The 18,193-nt window shown below is 45.9% G+C and overlaps 1 pseudogene; it reads right to left on the minus strand.

Annotated features, from left to right (window-relative positions):
- Positions 1-6,327: 6,327 nt before the first annotated feature.
- LOC121544484 overlaps positions 6,328-18,193 on the minus strand; it is a 244,163-nt pseudogene continuing 232,297 nt past the window's right edge.

Raw genomic sequence — 18,193 nt, forward strand, 5'->3', positions numbered from 1 at the left:
CTGCCTGGCCTGCACCCTATTTCACTGTGGGGCTAGAGGAGTTAGAGCCCTATCTATGTTGGTAGATAAGAGGAGAGCACCCCTCCAGCTAGGATGGAGTCCGTCACTCCTCAGCAGGTCAGGCTTGGTCCTGTTTGTGGGTGAGTCCCAGAAAGAGGGCCAATTATCCACAAATGTTATCTTTTGGGAGGGGCAGAAAACAGTTTTCAACCAGCGATTAAGTGCTGAGACTCTGCTGTAGAGCTCGCCACTTCCCCTAACTGGGAGGGGGCCAGAGACAATTACTCGATGCCGACACATCTTTCTAGCTGATTTACAAGCTGAAGCTATGTTGCACTTGGTGACCTCTGACTGTTTCATCCTAACATCGTTGGTGCCGACGTGGATAACAATATCTCTATACTCTCTACACTCGCCAGTTTTAGCTTTAGCCAGCACCATCTTTAGATTAGCCTTAACGTCGGTAGCCCTGCCCCCTGGTAAACAGTGTATGATCGCTGGGTGATTCGTTTTAAGTCTAATACTGCGGGTAATGGAGTCGCCAATGACTAGGGTTTTCAATTTGTCAGAGCTAATGGTGGGAGCCTTCGGCGTCTCAGACCCCGTAACGGGAGGAGTAGAGACTAGAGAAGACTCAGACTCAGACTCCACTCGCTACATAATGGGGAAAACCGGTTGAAGGTTTCTGTCGGCTGAATGAGCGACACCGGTTGAGCATTCCAACAGTATTTCCCCTCCAGAAGCCATGAGAAAGTTGTCCGGCCGCGGGACTGTGCGGGGGGATTTATACTAACGTTACTGTCTGTACTTACTGGTGGCACAGACGCTGTTTCTTCCTTTCCTACACTGAGATTACCCTTGCCTAACGATTGCGTCTGAAGCTGGGCTTGTAGCACAGCTATTTTCGCCGTAAGGCGATCGTTCTCCTGTATATTATGAGTACAGCGACTGCAATTAGAAGACATCATGTTAATGTTACTACTTAGCTTGGCTGTTGAAGATGTTGATGAACCATGTCCAGATAAAGCGTCCGGAGTGAAAAAGTTGAATAAGGGAAAAAGTTGCGATGGAAAAAGGAAAATAACGTAAAGTTGGCAGCTAAAACGCACAGGAAAATGACTCTTCTGTCTCGGGATAAACGTCCGGGGTGAAAAAGTTTAACGAAAAAAGATGAGTGAGGACAAAACTAAAAAGTTGGTAAATTTGTTGAACACAAAGATTGATTAAACGTTTATTAAAAGTAAAACGTGAATAGTTTGGCAGGTAGCCAAGTAGCAACAAACAGCACAGCAGTACGGAGACAATACCAGTTACAGTCCCGCTCATACTTACTTTTAACAGTTCCTAAAATCAGAACGGATCATGGCAAAAAGTGTTTTAACTACTCAGCTCCATGGTCTTGGAATTCTCTCCAGACCGGCTTGAAACTCCAGGATCTTGTTTCCTTGGAGGAGTTAAAAAGTTTGGTTGACTCACATGTTACTGAGGAATGTGATTATCATTAGGACTTGATGCGGTGGTACATATGATTGATTTCTTATCTATGACGCTTGTATGTGTCTGTAATTGAAATGTATGTGTGTCTACGTATATATTTTTTACAATGTTGTATATGTCTGTAAGTTGTTACAGTATGTCTGATATTTGTCTCAAACATTGTTCCCCCACTGCTGCTGTCTTGGTAGGACCAGGTCTCTGTTGAAAAATATATGTTATCTCAATGAGACTAACCTGGATAAATAAAGGTTAAAAACACACACACAGAGCTTTAAGCGGTGGCATGGCGTGCTGAGGGGATCGTATCACAGAGAGGTAGCTAGCATTGGCAAGGCGTTCTACTGATGTCAGGCTGTTTACTGAGTTGCCAGGTTACATTTAGACTGGCTGACAGGCAGCAGGGGAGGACCTGTGTGTGTGTGTGTGTGTGTGTGTGTGTGTGTGTGTGTGTGTGTGTGTGTGTGTGTGTGTGTGTGTGTGTGTGTGTGTGTGTGTGTGTGTGTGTGTGTGTGTGTGTGTGTGTATGTGTGTATGTGTGTTTGTGTAGTCTTACCGGTACAGTCAGAGCAGTAACAGTTGAGGAGTATGTGGTCTGTGTGGTGTTTTCTGCAGCCAGGTCACCCGTGATACAAGTCAGTATTCGATGTCCATCCATGTCTGAGGACATCGGGAGATAAAGTGGAAACCGGCCACAAGTGGCAACAGTGAGCACTTTTACCTTCAAGTAGGTATCGGTTTTGCTAGGGCGTTGTGGACGGGATGGCATATTTGTACGTTTGAATCTAGCGATAGAAAGTTGTTTATGAGATTTTTTTTTACGCCTATCCCAAACCTTAACCCTTACCTTAACCATTCAGAGTTAATGCCTAACCTTAAGATGTTGGAGTTAATTCCTGAACTTAACCCTAACCTTCAAAATTATGAGTTAATGCCTAAACTTAACCTTAAACACTTCGGAATTTGACGTTTGGAACAACCTCGAAATATGAGGAACATGGATGAACATCTAATTCTGACATGAGACTGTGAGAGCTGGTAGGTTTTCTGTACACCAGTCGATACTGTGAGATCAGTCCATTGGGTTGGCCAGGCTGTGTCCATTTTAACTGTATTGAGTATGCACCTGATAACAGGTATTACACATACATTGAGAATAGCATAGGATGTCAAGCGCATATCACGTTTTCTTCCATCCCTCTCTTTCATCTCTCACTCACTGGTAGGTAAGAAAGTAGAAGGAGCCATGACCTCTGGACCCACCTCCATTGTGACAGAGCCCCGGGATTTGTGGGCGTGTATCCCTGTACTTGTATTGCCTGAAGGGCTGGAGGGCGTCGCTGGCGTCAATGAACTCTAGCGGCCCATTGGACCAGATGAACACCAGCAGCTACTCTGCATCCCCGTTGGTCACCTGGCAGGAAACAGGAAGACGAAGTGAGTTAGGGAAATTAACCCTGAGATTCATCTCAAAGAGAGAGAGAGAACATTGAGAGAGGGAGGGAAAGAGAGCGAGAGAGAAGGGAGAGGAGAAGGAGATAAGGATGGTAGTCTCTAATCGTGCCAGCTGCATCAGAACTGTGCATGTGTGTATGTGTGTGTGTACGCATGTCTTGGCTCACATGGTGCCCCTAAACTACCACACACAGACTTGATGACATACAACAAACAACCCCCCTCCCATCCCTCCACCCCTTTGCTTCGTCGATAGCTGATGCAAGCCCTCTCAGATCTATAGCAAGCCCCCATTATATGTGAGAGTCAGACATCATCACATTTGGTTGTGTTTGTTCACACACACACTTGTCAGAGTCCAAACCCAACCAGACATGATCTGAATACTTTTTCAGATCCTAACTTGAAATGTTTACACGTAACTCCAATTCTGGAGCAAATATCCCATTGACATTTGTGTCTGGATTACTAAAGTCGGACTTCCTTGTGTGGATGTGAAGTTAGGATTCTTCCCTCAGCCTGTATGCTAATGATGTTTCCACAGGACTTATCAGGGCTTAGATACTCTCTGACCCTGCATACAGATACCTCTAGTCAACAACACATACTTGACCTTGACCACAAACAAACACACAGGTAACTGCCAAAATAAAGGAAACACCAACATAACGTTTCTTAATAGGGCGTTGGGCAACCACAAGCTGCCAGAACAGCTTCAATGCACCTTGGCATAGATTCTGGAATTGTTATTACCTGTGTATACATGTTTATTACCTGTGTATGAATGATTATTGACTGTGTATAAATGGTTATTACCTGTGTATGAATGGGTATTACCTGTGTATGAATGATTATTGACTGTGTATGAATGGTTATTACATGTGTATTAATAGTTAATGACTGTGTATGAGTGGTTATTACCTGTGTATGAATGGTTATTACCTGTGTATAAAGTATGACGTGATGAGTCTGTTGGGCTTGTTGGGGGGTATTTGTATTTGAATGTACTGTAGCTAGCTAGCAAGTTAACTCACAGATCAAAGACATACGAAAATCTGCATCACCCCTTCTAGACACATAACTGAAGACTAGATTGTGGTAAATATTGAGATTTGGCTTATTAGGTGGTTCACGATTAGAAAGGCTCTAGAGGAAAAAATACAGTTTGGGCGATGGGGGACTAATAAATTGGGCTCTGCTGGTTCCGTTTTATTGACCAATCAGTGCTCTCTGATTTATCCTGCTTTTGACCACAGATGCTGGATTTACTACGGCACTGTGGGTAATTTAGTAGGAGCTGAACATGGTCAGAGGGATAGTGCATCACAGAGATACTGGGATGGATGAGTTCAGAGAGTCAATGAACAGTCAGGACCAAGAGATGGCTGTCTGTCTGCAGAGAGGTGGGAAGAGATGTGGGAGGTCAGGGCTGGACGTATCACCTCTCACCCTCTGTGTATGTCTATGTGTGTGTGTGTGTGTGTGTGTGTGTGTGTGTGTGTGTGTGTGTGTGTGTGTGTGTGTGTGTGTGTGTGTGTGTGTGTGTGTGTGTGTGAGTGAGTGAGTGAGTGAGTGAGTGAGTGAGTGAGTGAGTGAGTGAGTGAGTGAGTGAGTGAAGAGTGAGAGAGAGAGAGAGAGAGAGAGAGAGAGAGAGAGAGAGAGAGAGAGAGAGAGAGAGAGAGAGAGAGAGAGAGAGAGAGAGAGAGAGAGAGAGAGAGAGAGAGAGAGAGAGAGAGAGAGAGAGAGAGAGAGAGAGAGAGAGAGAGAGAGAGAGTTTGGCTGTGGATGTTTTGTTGTGAGGGTTTGGCTGTGGGTGTGTGTATGCAGGCTTTGGCTATGATTGTCTGCCTGAAGTAATCCATCTCTAAATATTATCTTCTCATTATGTGTGTTTACTATGAGAGGGGCCTGATATGGGGGAAATCACACAGACACATCCATAGGCAGGCTATTCTAGCGTCATTACAGGTTGATTCTAAAAGAGGGGAAGTATTGCCTGGTCTCTCACGCTTGGTTAAGCTGCTGGACCCAGGGCTTGGAGTGTGTGTGTGTCTCTGTGTGTGAATATGTGCGTGTGTTCAAGCATATGTGTGTGCGTGTGCTAGTGTTTGTGTGTTAATGTGTGTGCGTTAATGTGTGTGTTAATGTGTGTGTGACAGATCGCTACTGAAGGGTCTCTCCTGGCTGCTGCAGCTGCCATTACTCCTGATTAGGCTCTGTGTGGAGTTGAAAGTAGGAAAGTGTAAAGCTGCTGATTAGTTGTAAATAATAGAACTTAAGAATAGCTCCCCATTGAACCTCTGTGGCAGCCAGGCAGAGATCAAAGTAGGGCGTAATACAGGCTGGGTGTGTGTGTGTGCATGTATTTGTGTGTGTGTGTGTGTGCATCTCGGTAGAAGGCTACATCTGCTGAGGGAGAAAGCTATGAGGAAAGGTGAATAATTTAAATTTTTCATTTGTTAAGATAATCAGGCCATTCTCAATACATCCTGGAACTCATGAATGTTGAATGACCTATCAGCCTACAGTTGGCGTGAATTATGGAAAGGCACCTCTGATGGGAAAATTAACATAGCGTGTGTGTGTGTGTGTGTGTGTTTGTGTGTGTGTGGAGGCAGAGGCTAGTGAGTTAGAGAAAGGAGACAGAGATCACAAGCAGCCTTATTGAGAGGTTGGGCGGGTCACATTTATTTTGTCATAGAAATGTCACATACATTATAGCCTATATGAGCCTACAGGGCCTTTGCCACCACACTCTTAGAAAACAGGGTTTCAAAACGGTTATTCGGCTGTCCCCATAGAAGAACCCTTTTTGGTTCCAGGTAGAACTCTTTTGGTTTCCATGTAGAATGCTCTGGGGAAAGGGTTCTACATGGAAACCAAATAAAGTTTTACTTTGAACCAAAAAGGGTTCTTCAAAGGGTTCTCCTATGGGGACAGTTGAAGGACCCTTTTAGGTTCTAGATAGCACCTTTAGGTTCTAGATAGCACAATGAGTGTACCCATTGGTGGACCACTGCATTAGGGCAGTCTTTCCCACACAGGGAAAACCTGACTCCAGTCCAGATAATACATGCTTTAGCCAACTCCTGACAATTGCTGTCATATATGTTTGAAATGACAATGAACCAACATGGCAGTGAGTTGGCTGAAGCACATACATGTCTGGACAACCAGATAAGGGGTTGGGAGTAGGGGGTAGACAGAGAGGGGTGTAGCCACAGACCTGGGGGTGTCCAGGAGACGAAGAGAGAGAGAGCGGAGACTGGACAGTACGTTATGAGTGGGCGGGACTCCCAGAGGGGAGGAGACCGGTGTCTGGATGATGTACCTGTCAGATGAGATAAGGAGAGGAGGGGAGAGATAGTCAATAGTGTGTTACATGGTGGGCAGACACACAGACACAGACACTGTCACAGACATAGACAGAGAAGAGGTGAAACATTATACTGTATATAATAAATTCATCATGATGTTTATATAAAGCAGCTTCCCTATTCCGGGTATTTAAATTAAGGGTATTTAATAATTTTTTCTTAGCGTGATCATTGAAGGAGCCATTTACAGCAGTACAACAAGCTGTGACCCCTTAGAGGACTATAAACCAGCTGACCCATCATAGCCCCACCATAAATACTGCGCTAATATCCTCTACATATTAATATGAGTGTGTGTGTGTATGCATGCGCCTGTGAGTGTGATAATGTGACTGCACTTAAAGAAAGCCTCCAAAGCCTCTCTCTCTCTCTCTCTCTCTCTCTCTCACACACACACACACACACACACACACACACACAAATAAATGACATCAGAAGACAGATTGGCAGAGGGCCGCGGGTGTTAAGGCCTACATTAGCTGTGTAAGTGGGACACATTTAACATTAAAAGCCTTTAATTCTCTATAAAGTCCACACACACACATTAATAGCTGTACATTAGCTATTGTTCCAGCGCAGGCCGCTTTAAACAGGCCCATTACCAGTTATGCAGAGGGTTAGACCAGCACACTGAAACACATTAAAACCACTGATTTGTCACTCTGTCACATGTTTCATATAGATACTGCGATTATATCACACAGAGAAAGAGGGAGGAAGAGAGGGAGAGAAGGGGGAGAGGAGGTGAGAGAGAGAGAGAGAGAGAGAGAGAGAGAGAGAGAGAGAGAGAGAGAGAGAGAGAGGGGGAGTAGAGCGATAGAGAGAAAGGGAGAGAGAGAAAGAAAGAGAGAGACAGAGAGGTTTATAGTTCAGGAAGAATGCAGACCAACAGTACGGAATTTAAGTGAATGTAAATACAGTCTGGGGATATCAAAGGAAATGTGTGTATACATTAGTGTGTGTGTGTGTGTTCCCGAGGGGGCAGACTGGGGGGAGAGGTTAATACCCCAGTCATCACAGACACTTCCTTCTCTGGTGAGGTAAGTGACAGCTAATCAACATTGTCATAAATAATCAATGACCATGGAGCAGACCACTTTATACACACACACACACACACACACACACACACAGCTCTAGGATAATAGGGCCAGTGCTCTCTGTTTAATTCCCAGTGCATGGCTAAATTGGGTGAAGAAAAAGAGAGGAGAAGAGTGGGAGAAGAGAAAGAGAGGAGAAGAGTGGGAGAAGAGAAAGAGAGGAGAAGAGTGGGAGAAGAGAAAGAGAGGAGAAGAGTGGGAGAAGAGAAAGAGAGGAGAAATGGGAGAAGAGAAAGAGAGGAGAAGAGTGGGAGAAGAGAAAGAGAGGAGAAGAGAAAGAGAGGAGAAGAGTGGGAGAAGAGAAAGAGAGGAGAAGTGGGAGAAGAGAAAGAGAGGAGAAGAGTGGGAGAAGAGAAAGAGAAAGAGAGGAGAAGAGTGGGAGAAGAGAAAGAGAGGAGAAGAGTGGGAGAAGAGAAAGAGAGGAGAAGAGTGGGAGAAGAGGAAGAGACTGGGAAAATGAGAGAAAATGAGCACCACGTCATTTCAAAGTGGATACTTGTGTAATATTTGGTTGAGATGTTGATCAATGAGATTACAACCTACAGTGCCTTGCAAAAGTATTCATCCCCCTTGGCGTTTTTCCTATTTTGTTGCATTACAACTGTCACGATCGTCGTAGGGAATAGACCAAGGCGCAGCGTGATGAACGAACATGTTTAACTTTATTATCTTTAGTGATAATAGAACAGCAATCAACAAAACAACAAACGACTCGTAACGTCCTAGGTATCATAGACCAACACGGAACAAGAACCCACAAACACAAAGGGAAAACAGACAGTTTAAATATGGCTCCCAATCAGAGACAACCAACGACAGCTGACACTCGTTGCCTCTGATTGGGAGTCACTCTAGCCAACATAGAAAACTAACACATAGAATGAACACACCCTGGCTCAACATATAGAGTCCCAGAGCCAGGGTGTGACAGTACCCCCCCCCCTAAAGGCGCGGACTGCGACCGCGCCTCAACTAGAGCAAAACAGGGGAGGGCTGGGTGGGCATACCTCCTCGGCGGCGGTTCTGGCTCCGGCCTTGCCCACCACCCTCCAATAAACCCCCCATAGCGCCCCTGGTCCGGTCTGGCCCCGCTGGCTGGAGCTGAACTGGACGTAGCAGGAGCGGTTAGCTTCAGCTCCGTTGTGGAGCAGTTGAGCGGTACCTGATTAGGCACCGATGACCCAGGCACGGGTTGTGCCGGACTGACGACGCGCACCCCTGGCTTGGTGCGTGGAGCAGGAACGGACCGGACCGGGCTGACGATACGCACCCCTGGCTTGGTGCGTGGAGCCGGAACGGGCTTTACCGGGCTGACGACTCGCACCCCTGGCTTGGTGCGTGGAGCAGCAACGGGCTTTACCAGGCTGACGACTCGCACCCCTGGCTTGGTGCGAGTAGCAGGAACGGGCTGGACCAGGCTGACGACTCGCACCCCCTGGTTGGTGCGAGTAGCAGGAACGTTCTGGACCAGGCTGACGACTCGCACCCCTGGCTTGGTGCGAGTGGCAGGAACAGGCCGGGCCGGGCTGGCGACGCGCACCGTAGGCTTGGTGCGAGTGGCAGGAACAGGCCGGGCCAGGCTGGCGACACGCGCACCGTAGGCTTGGTGCGAGTGGCAGGAACAGGCCGGGCCGGGCTGGCGACGCGCACCGTAGGCTTGGTGCGAGTGGCAGGAACAGGCCGGGCCGGGCTGGCGACGCGCACCGTAGGCTTGGTGCGAGTGGCAGGAACAGGCCGGGCCGGGCTGGCGACGCGCACCGTAGGCTTGGTGCGAGTGGCAGGAACAGGCCGGGCCGGGCTGGCGACGCGCACCGTAGGCTTGGTGCGAGGGGCAGGAACAGGCCGGGCCGGGCTGGCGATGCACACCGTAGGCTTGGTGCGAGGGGCAGGAACAGGCCGGGCTGGGCTGGCGACGCACACCGTACACTTGGTGCGAGGGCCAGGAACAGGCCGGACCGGGCTGGCGACGCGCACCGTACACTTAGTGCGAGAAGCAGGAACAGGCCGGGCCGGGCTGGCGACGCACACCGTACACTTGGTGCGAGGGGCAGGAACAGGCTGGGCCGGGCTGGCGACGCGCACCATACACTTGGTGCGAGGGGCAGGAACAGGCCGGGCTGGCGACGCGCACCGTACACTTGGTGCGAGGGGCAGGAACAGGCCGGGCCGGGCTGGCGACGCGCACCGTACACTTGGTGCGAGGGGCAGGAACAGGCCGGGCCGGGCTGGCGACGCGCACCGTACACTTGGTGCGAGGGGCAGGAACAGGCCGGACCGTACTGGGAACACACACCACTGGCTCTACCCCGGGATCTGGAACGGGCCGGACCGGACTGGTAACACACCCCAGTACCTCTCGCCGTGCCTCTACACCTTCCTTCCCTACTTTGACCAGTGGCCCCCGTAACCTGGTGGCCTTCTGAATTCGCCCCTTTTCTGCCTCCGTCAGCCCCGTCGTCCATGCCCTGTGCCCCCCCCTAAACATTTTCTGGGGTTGCCTCTCGCCTGTCCGACGTTGACCCGTTTGGCGCCGCTGCTCCTCTCTACGGCGCGCCTCCACCGTCTCTTCCCACGGACGCCGATCCATCCCGGCCTGTATCTCCTTCCAAGTCCAGGACCCCTGCCCGTCCAAAATCTGCTCCCACGTCCAGGCTGCCTGCTCCTGGACACGCTGCTTGGTCCTGTGATGGTGGGTTCTTCTGTCACGATCGTCGTAGGGAATAGACCAAGGCGCAGCGTGATGAACGAACATGTTTAACTTTATTATCTTTAGTGATAATAGAACAGCAATCAACAAAACAACAAACGACTCGTAACGTCCTAGGTATCATAGACCAACACGGAACAAGAACCCACAAACACAAAGGGAAAACAGACAGTTTAAATATGGCTCCCAATCAGAGACAACCAACGACAGCTGACACTCGTTGCCTCTGATTGGGAGTCACTCTAGCCAACATAGAAAACTAACACATAGAATGAACACACCCTGGCTCAACATATAGAGTCCCAGAGCCAGGGTGTGACAACAACCTGTAATTTAAATTGATTTTTATTTCGATTTCATGTAATGGACATACACAAAATAGTCCAAATTGGTGAAGTGAAATGAAAAAAATTACTTGTTTCAAAAAATTCAAAAAAATAAATAACGGAAAAGTGGTGCGTGCATATGTATTCACCCCATTTGATATGAAGCCCCTAAATAAGATCTGGTGCAACCAATTACCTTCAGAAGTCACATAATTAGTTAAATAAAGTCCACCTGTGTGCAATCTTAATGTCACATGATCTCAGTATATATACACCTGTTCTGAAAGGCCCCAGAGTCTGCACCACTAAGCAAGGGGCACCACCAAGCAAGCGGCACCATGAAGACCAAGGAGCTCTCCAAACAGGTCAGGGACAAAGTTGTGGAGAAGTACAGATCAGGGTTGGGTTATAAAAAAAATATCAGAAACTTTGAACATCCCACAGAGCACCATTAAATCCATTCTTAAAACATGGAAAGAATATGGCACCACAACAAACCTGCCAAGAGAGGGCCGCCCACCAAAACTCACAGACCAGGCAAGGAGGGCATTAATCAGAGAGGTAACAAAGAGACCAAAGATAACCCTGAAGGAGCTGCAAAGCTCCACAGCAGAGATTGGAGTATCTGTCCATAGGACCACTTTAAGTCATACACTCCACAGAGCTGGGCTTTACAGAAGAGTGGCCAGAAAAAAGCCATTGCTTAAAGAAAAAAATAAGCAAACACGTTTGGTGTTCGCCAAAAGGCATGTGGGAGACTCACCAAACATATGGAAGAAGGTACTCTGGTCAGATGAGACTAAAATTTAGGTTTTTGGCCATCAAGGAAAACGCTATGTCTGGCGCAAACCCAACACCTCTTAACACCCCGAGAACACCATCCCCACAGTGAAGCATGGTGGTGACAGCATCATGCTGTGGGGATGTTTTTCATCGGCAGGGACTGGGAAAGTGGACAGAATTGAAGGAATGATGGATGGCGCTAAATACAGGGAAATTCTTGAGGGAAACCTGTTTCAGTCTTCCAGAGATTTGAGACTGGGACGGAGGTTCACCTTCCAGCAGGACAATGACCCTAAGCATACTGTTAAAGCAACACTCGAGTGGTTTAAGGGGAAACATTTAAATGTCTTGGAATGGCCTAGTCAAAGCCCAGACCTCAATCCAATTGAGAATCTGTAGTATGACTTAAAGATTGCTGTACACCAGCGGAACCCATCCAACTTGAAGGAGCTGGAGCAGTTTTGCCTTGAAGAATGGGCAAAAATCCCAGTGGCTAGATGTGCCAAGCTTATAGAGACATACCCCAAGAGACTTGCAGCTGTAATTGCTGCAAAAGGTGGCTCTACAAAGTGTTGAGGGGGGTGTTGAGGGGGGGGGGCTAGTTATGCAAGCTCAAGTTTTCAGTTTTTTTGTATTTTTTCTTGTTTGTTTCACCCCAAAAAATATTTTGCATCATCAAAGTGGTAGGCATGTTGTGTATATCGAATGATACAAACCCCCCAAAAAATCAATTTTAACTCTAGGTTGTAAGGCAACAAAATAGGAAAAATGCCAAGGGGGTGAATACTTTCGCAAGCCACTGTAAGAGCTCTCAGATAGGACACAATAACTTATACATTGAGAGCAACGTGACAATTAGTGTCAATTCAATCCAATCCAATTAAATGTAATTAAATTAAATTCAAATCAACTCAGGGCTCAGATTGATCTCTGAGTCCATAAAGAAACTAAGAATGATCCAAGGCCTAGATGTACAGGTATATTTCATGTCAAAGTGTCTTTAACCTGTTCCCTCTTGGGAACCACATGCAATCTCAGTAAAACTAACCTAGGTTAATAAAGCTTAAATAAAAAGAAATGAATAAATCAAAATGGGAGAGAGTGTGCGAACAAACCGATCATCGGATTGAATCTGATGGTTTACCATGTGTTTGATCATGCGTGTGTCATCTGTCATACGCCAGTCAAATATGAAGTCATTAAATGACACAAACACAGAGGTGATTCCTCAGAGAGAGAGAGAGAGAGAGAGAGAGAGAGAGAGAGAGAGAGAGAGAGAGAGAGAACGAGAGCGAGAGAGACCAGAACCAGTGAAGAACAAACACCATTGTAAATACAACCCATATATATGTATTTATTTTATTTTTTAAACTATTTGCACATTGTTACAAAACTGTATATAGACATAATGTGACATTTGAAATGTCTTTATTTTTTGTAACTTTTGTGAGTGTAATGTTTACAGTTCATTATTTCCTCCACTTTTGTTTATTATCTATATCACTTGCTTTGGCAATGTAAACATATGTCTCCCATGCCAATAAAGCCCCTTGAATTGAAAATTGAGAGAGAGAGAGCGAGAGAGAGAGAGAGAGAGAGAGAGAGAGAGAGAGAGAGAGAGAGAGAGAGAGAGAGAGAGAGAGAGAGAGAGAGAGAGAGAGAGAGAGAAAAGAGAGAGAGAGAAATAGAGATAGAGAGAGAGAGATAGAGAGTAAGAGAGAGATAAATATAGATAGAGAGAAGAAGAGAGAGAGAGAGAGAAAAAAAGAGAGAGAGAAATAGAGATAGAGAGAGAGAGATAGAGAGTAAGAGAGAGAGAAAGAGAGAGAGAGAGAGAAAGAGAAAGAGAGAGAGAGACATTAAAACATCTAAAATAAAGAAAAATGGAACATCTAATGTGTGTGTGTATGTATGCCTGTGTGTACTTGCTGGAGCGTCTTGCAGAGTGCGTCCTGTAGATGGCTGACTAGCTCCACAGCCCACTGAGGTACAGGCCACCAACACAAAGCTGTAGTCAGAGTGGGGCCACAGAGCTGAAAAACACACCCACACCCACACGGACACACGCGAGCATGCACACACAGTTACAAACAGATTTACATGCATACACACGTACAAAGACACACACTTACTTGAGAGAAAGAGAGCGGGAGAGAGTGATAGAGAGAAAGAGTGATAGAAAGAGAGTGACAGACAGATGGGATAGAGAGAGAGAGAAAGAGAGAGAGAAAGAGAGCAACAGAAAGAAGAGCTGTAAAGAGAGCGAGAGATCGCCCCGTATACATGGTCCTATAATCTGGGCAGCATACCATCTCCATCTGAGTGAAGAAGGATCCATAGCGCTCCATGTTAAATTATGCATGCCATAACTCAATAATGAAGCAACATAAAGATGAGCAGTGACACGGGATAGGAGCCGCACTGCAATGGCATCAGCTTTTGATCTATTATAATTATAATACCTCTGTATGCATTAACGTTATAGCACTGTCCCAATGATTTATTTATGTACACGCTGTACATCCCGTCTGTCTGCCTGCCTGTCTGTCTGTCAGTGATGTATATTCAATTTGATATACTCTATAGACCTCCTTCCCCTGTTTAAAAGGGTCAGGGGCAAACATGTTAAAATTCACCACAAATAAAATGCACAATTTAAATAGAATTACTTATAATATTGAATGTGATCGTGTAAAGTTGCTGCCTTTAGAATGACAATCGTCAACATAAATATGATGCCGATATATCATCATGTTTAGATTTGAAATTGAAGTAATTATTTTACATTATATATAAAATAACCATACATTTACCAAATCAACAATGAACAAATATTATATACAATCATGACTTGATAAAGTGACAAAATGATTGCATAAAAGTAGAGAAAATCTATGATACTGCAAATACGTATCAATACCAATGACTGCATTAGTGATGCTGTTTACTTTATACCCCATGCAACAGTTTCAGCAGTATTTTAGAGATAAGCATTTCTATTGTTTTCTTTGTTTCTTTGTTTCTTTCTAGTTTTTACCACTCTTATAAAAAACACATGTTTACATTGTATCATATTGTTTACTGTTATATTGCAGTTAACAGGGGCCACTGAAACTGATCAAATCATAAAATATAGTTCAAACTCAGAGAGAGGAAGAGACATAGTAACAATGTCCCTACAGGGCCAGGCAGTGTGGTGTGTAGCAGCATATATGTGCCTGCCTGCCAGCGATGCTGTTTAAACGTCAGCGGACAACTCTGCCACGCTTCTGTCCATCGACCAAGCTAGTTAACATGCTGCACAGCCCTCCCTACTTAACCCAACCCCAGATCAATGTTCCCACAATGTTCTGCTGGGTTTGGGTTAAGTAAAGAACTCTGTCAAGCATGCTCAACGCTGGGGACGGCATCTGACCAGCAACGTTAAGGCTTCACTACACAATGTAACCAAGCAGTGTGTGCGTCAGAGTGTGTATTCTAGCATCGTTAACAACCGTAATGTGATATAATTTGTTGCAATGTTGAGCAATTCACTGCTGGACCATGTGCCCATGTATCACCAGTACTAAGTGACGGTAGACTACATATAAAGAATGTTACCCTCTACCACATAATTCATAAATGTTGTTTATAAATCTGAAATCGCATTTGTCACGTTTAATTTCGTGATTAACATGAGGAAAAATTAAAACGTCCAAAGTAAATAAACAAGCCGTGGTAAATGTATAAATCTTCTAAATCAGAAGCAAATCAGTGTAATGTTTCATATCGCCACGGCTATATATTTATCACAGTTCAGTTTTCCTCCCAAAGCAGGACTCAATAAATGACAGTTGAACACCTTTCATTCTGTTGTTTTTAATTATAAATACTTAATCATTTCAGCGCGTGCCTCCCGTCCCAGTCCAACACACACATTCCCACACACTCTCTCCCAGTGGGATCCACGCTCTCCTAAAAATAGTTCCACACAACACCTCAAGGGGACACTGTTGCGCTGCTGAAAAGATGTCCGACGTCCCCTCCAAAATAAATAAAGAAATAACTGAAGTAACAGAAAGGGAGAAAACTTCAACTTGAACAGTCAGCCAGCCAGTGGGCAGGCAGACAGGCAGGCAGACGGGCGGGCAGGCAGGCAGGCAGACAGGCAGGCAGGCAGGCAGACGGGCAGGCAAGCAGGCAGACAGGCAGGCGAGCAGACAGGCGGGCAGGCAGACAGGCAGGCAGACAGGCAGGCAGACAGGCGAGCAGACAGGCGGGCAGGCAGACAGGCAGACAGGCAGACAGGCAGACGGGCAGGCAGGCAGGCAGGCAGGCAGGCAGGCAGGCGGGCAGACAGGCAGGCAGGCAGACAGGCAGGCAGACGGGCAGGCAAGCAGGCAGACAGGCAGGCAGACGGGCAGGCAGGCAGCCCGGAGAGTCCTGACCAGCCCATTTGCAGCGCAGCTCTAACACAAAGTGAAAAAATGCCTTAACTGTCACCCAAATAGTAGTGTCCAGGAGAGGGGAGGTGTGAGGTAATAAACCATGTAGAAAGGCCTTTTATTGACAAGCTGCCATTCCCTGTTTGCATTAGACAATATGAGAGCATGATGACTGCACTGTAGGCCCCCAAGCCCCTTACCTCAGATACCTGAGAGAGAGAGCGAGAGCGAGAGCGAGAGAGAGAGAGAGAGAGAGAGAGAGAGAGAGAGAGAGAGAGAGAGAGAGAGAGAGAGAGAGAAAGAGAGAAAGAGAAAGAGAGAGAAAGGCCTGCATTTTCCTGCAGCATTGATAACACCTCTAAATAATTAAGAGTTCACTTCCTGTCAGCGGCTCCTTAATGCCCTGTCATTCTGTCTGTCTGTTTGTCTGTCTGTGTGTCTGTCTGTCTGTCTGGAGGATTATGGGAGGACCCTTGATGCAATTTACCAGATCAGGTGTACACACATAAACATACACACGTACATACGCGCACACACGACACACGGCCTCTCTCCCACCCCTCTGCCCTGCCCCCACTCACATAATCAGGGATAAGAAAGGGGAGGAGGGGAAGGGAGCAAACAGGGGGATTGGGAGAGGGAATTTGGGGGTCTTACCCCTGAGTGCCCCCGATTCTCCTTTTCCTCTCTCTCTCTCTCTCTCTCTCTCTCTCTCTCTCTCTCTCTCTCTCTCTCTCTCTCTCTCTCTCTCTCTCTCTCTCTCTCTCTCTCTCTCTCTCTCGCTCTCTTTCTTTTTCTCTCTCTCTCTCTCCCCTCTCTGTTAAATCTGTCATGGCAGCATTTAGCATCATTCAGTCTTCTTCTGTGACCTGGTCAAATACAAAGGCTTCCTGTACCAAGGTTGCAGTGGGAAAAATCACAAAGAAAGAGGAGCAACTGCAGTTTTGTATGTATGTCACTCCAATGCCAGCATAAAGGCAATATTATGCATCATTTTCAAGCCCTAAGACATAAGATATTTATTTGTAACACCATATTTTGCCTTGATGTAAATATGTGTCCTCCGAAACCCAACCCAACTGAGCCGCACTGCTTCTTGACACAAAGCCTGCTTAACCCGGAAGCCATCCCTGACGGCCAAACATCCCTGCCGGCCAAACCCTCCCCTAACCTGGACGACGCTGGGACAATTGTGCGGCGCCCCATTGGTCTCCCGGTCCCGGCCGGCTGAGACAGAGCCTGGACTCGAACCAGGATCTATAGTGGAACAGCTAGCAATGCGATGCAGTGCCTCAGACCAATGCGCCGCTCGGGAGGCATGTATTCTACATTCTATCCTTTAAACTGTGGCTATAAAATTACACACGTGTGAGTTGTTCCTGATCAATATGTCTCTTCCTCTTCTCCAGGGTTAGAGTGCATTTCATGAATCTCAATTCAAGACTTGAAATATCCTCATAGGAACTAAATATCGAGTATAATGTGAATATTGTCATCTAGGATAAATAGCAAGCGAAAGAGTGCGGGCGGAGCATTCAGAGAAGGAAGCATAAATACAAGAGCATGTTCCCTACTGTAATGAATTAATAATGCTCTTACAAATGGCCAATTAAATGCATGATTAATAATATAATCTATATAGTTGTGAGCAATAACTCATACACGGTAATGATAGCAATGCTTATCATCGATTCACACAGGATCTGACACTGTTTTTCTTCTCTCTCAATTCAACAGTGATATTTTCTAAACTGTACATTAAAAGCGGCTGATCCTGTGTGAATCGATGATTCTCATAGAGGCGAAAATAAAATGCTTATCAAATTGTTAAACAACATTTCATTGTATTATTATGTTTCATGTATATGGGTGGCCAATTATCATGTGAGATGTCTTTATTTTAACTGCACATATTCTTTCTACAAAGAGAATAGATTATTTTAAAGTGAGATGGAGTATGTTCACATGAAGAGTGATATATTTTAAGCCAGATCTGAGGGATGTGTGCTAACATTGGGAAAGGGAAAATGAATGATGTCATATTAAACATTAAACACGCGAAGCAGGCCAATTATTTCCGCTCATATTTCATGTAAAACGTTTCTTCATCCATCTACCTCTCCCTTCTTCCCCTCACTCTTTTTCTCTCCTTCTCCTCCGTAATACCCCTGGGGTGTGGGGTGTCACTTGAAAACTATTACTAATAATGGCGGTAATATATTTCGTTATTATTCATTACAATAACAAGGGACACGGGGACCGAGTCTTCGTCATTCACGCACGGTCAGTGTGTGTGTGTGTGTGTGTGAGAGTTTTCTATATGAAATGGAAAGGTACGTTTTATTCATGTCACATATTGGGAAATTATTTGAGAAGCAAAATAGAGAGAGAGAGAGAAATAGGAAAGAACATAAATAAACACAGAGTGAAAGAAAGAGAATGAAGTCAAAGAAAGAGGAGGAAAAGTGAGGTAGACAGTTAAAAAGATAGAAAGAGATGTAGACAGAACGCCTTCCAGAGAGAGAGA

Source organism: Coregonus clupeaformis, chromosome 29 (assembly GCF_020615455.1).
Source record: "Coregonus clupeaformis isolate EN_2021a chromosome 29, ASM2061545v1, whole genome shotgun sequence".
Classification (NCBI taxonomy): Eukaryota; Metazoa; Chordata; class Actinopteri; order Salmoniformes; family Salmonidae; genus Coregonus; species Coregonus clupeaformis.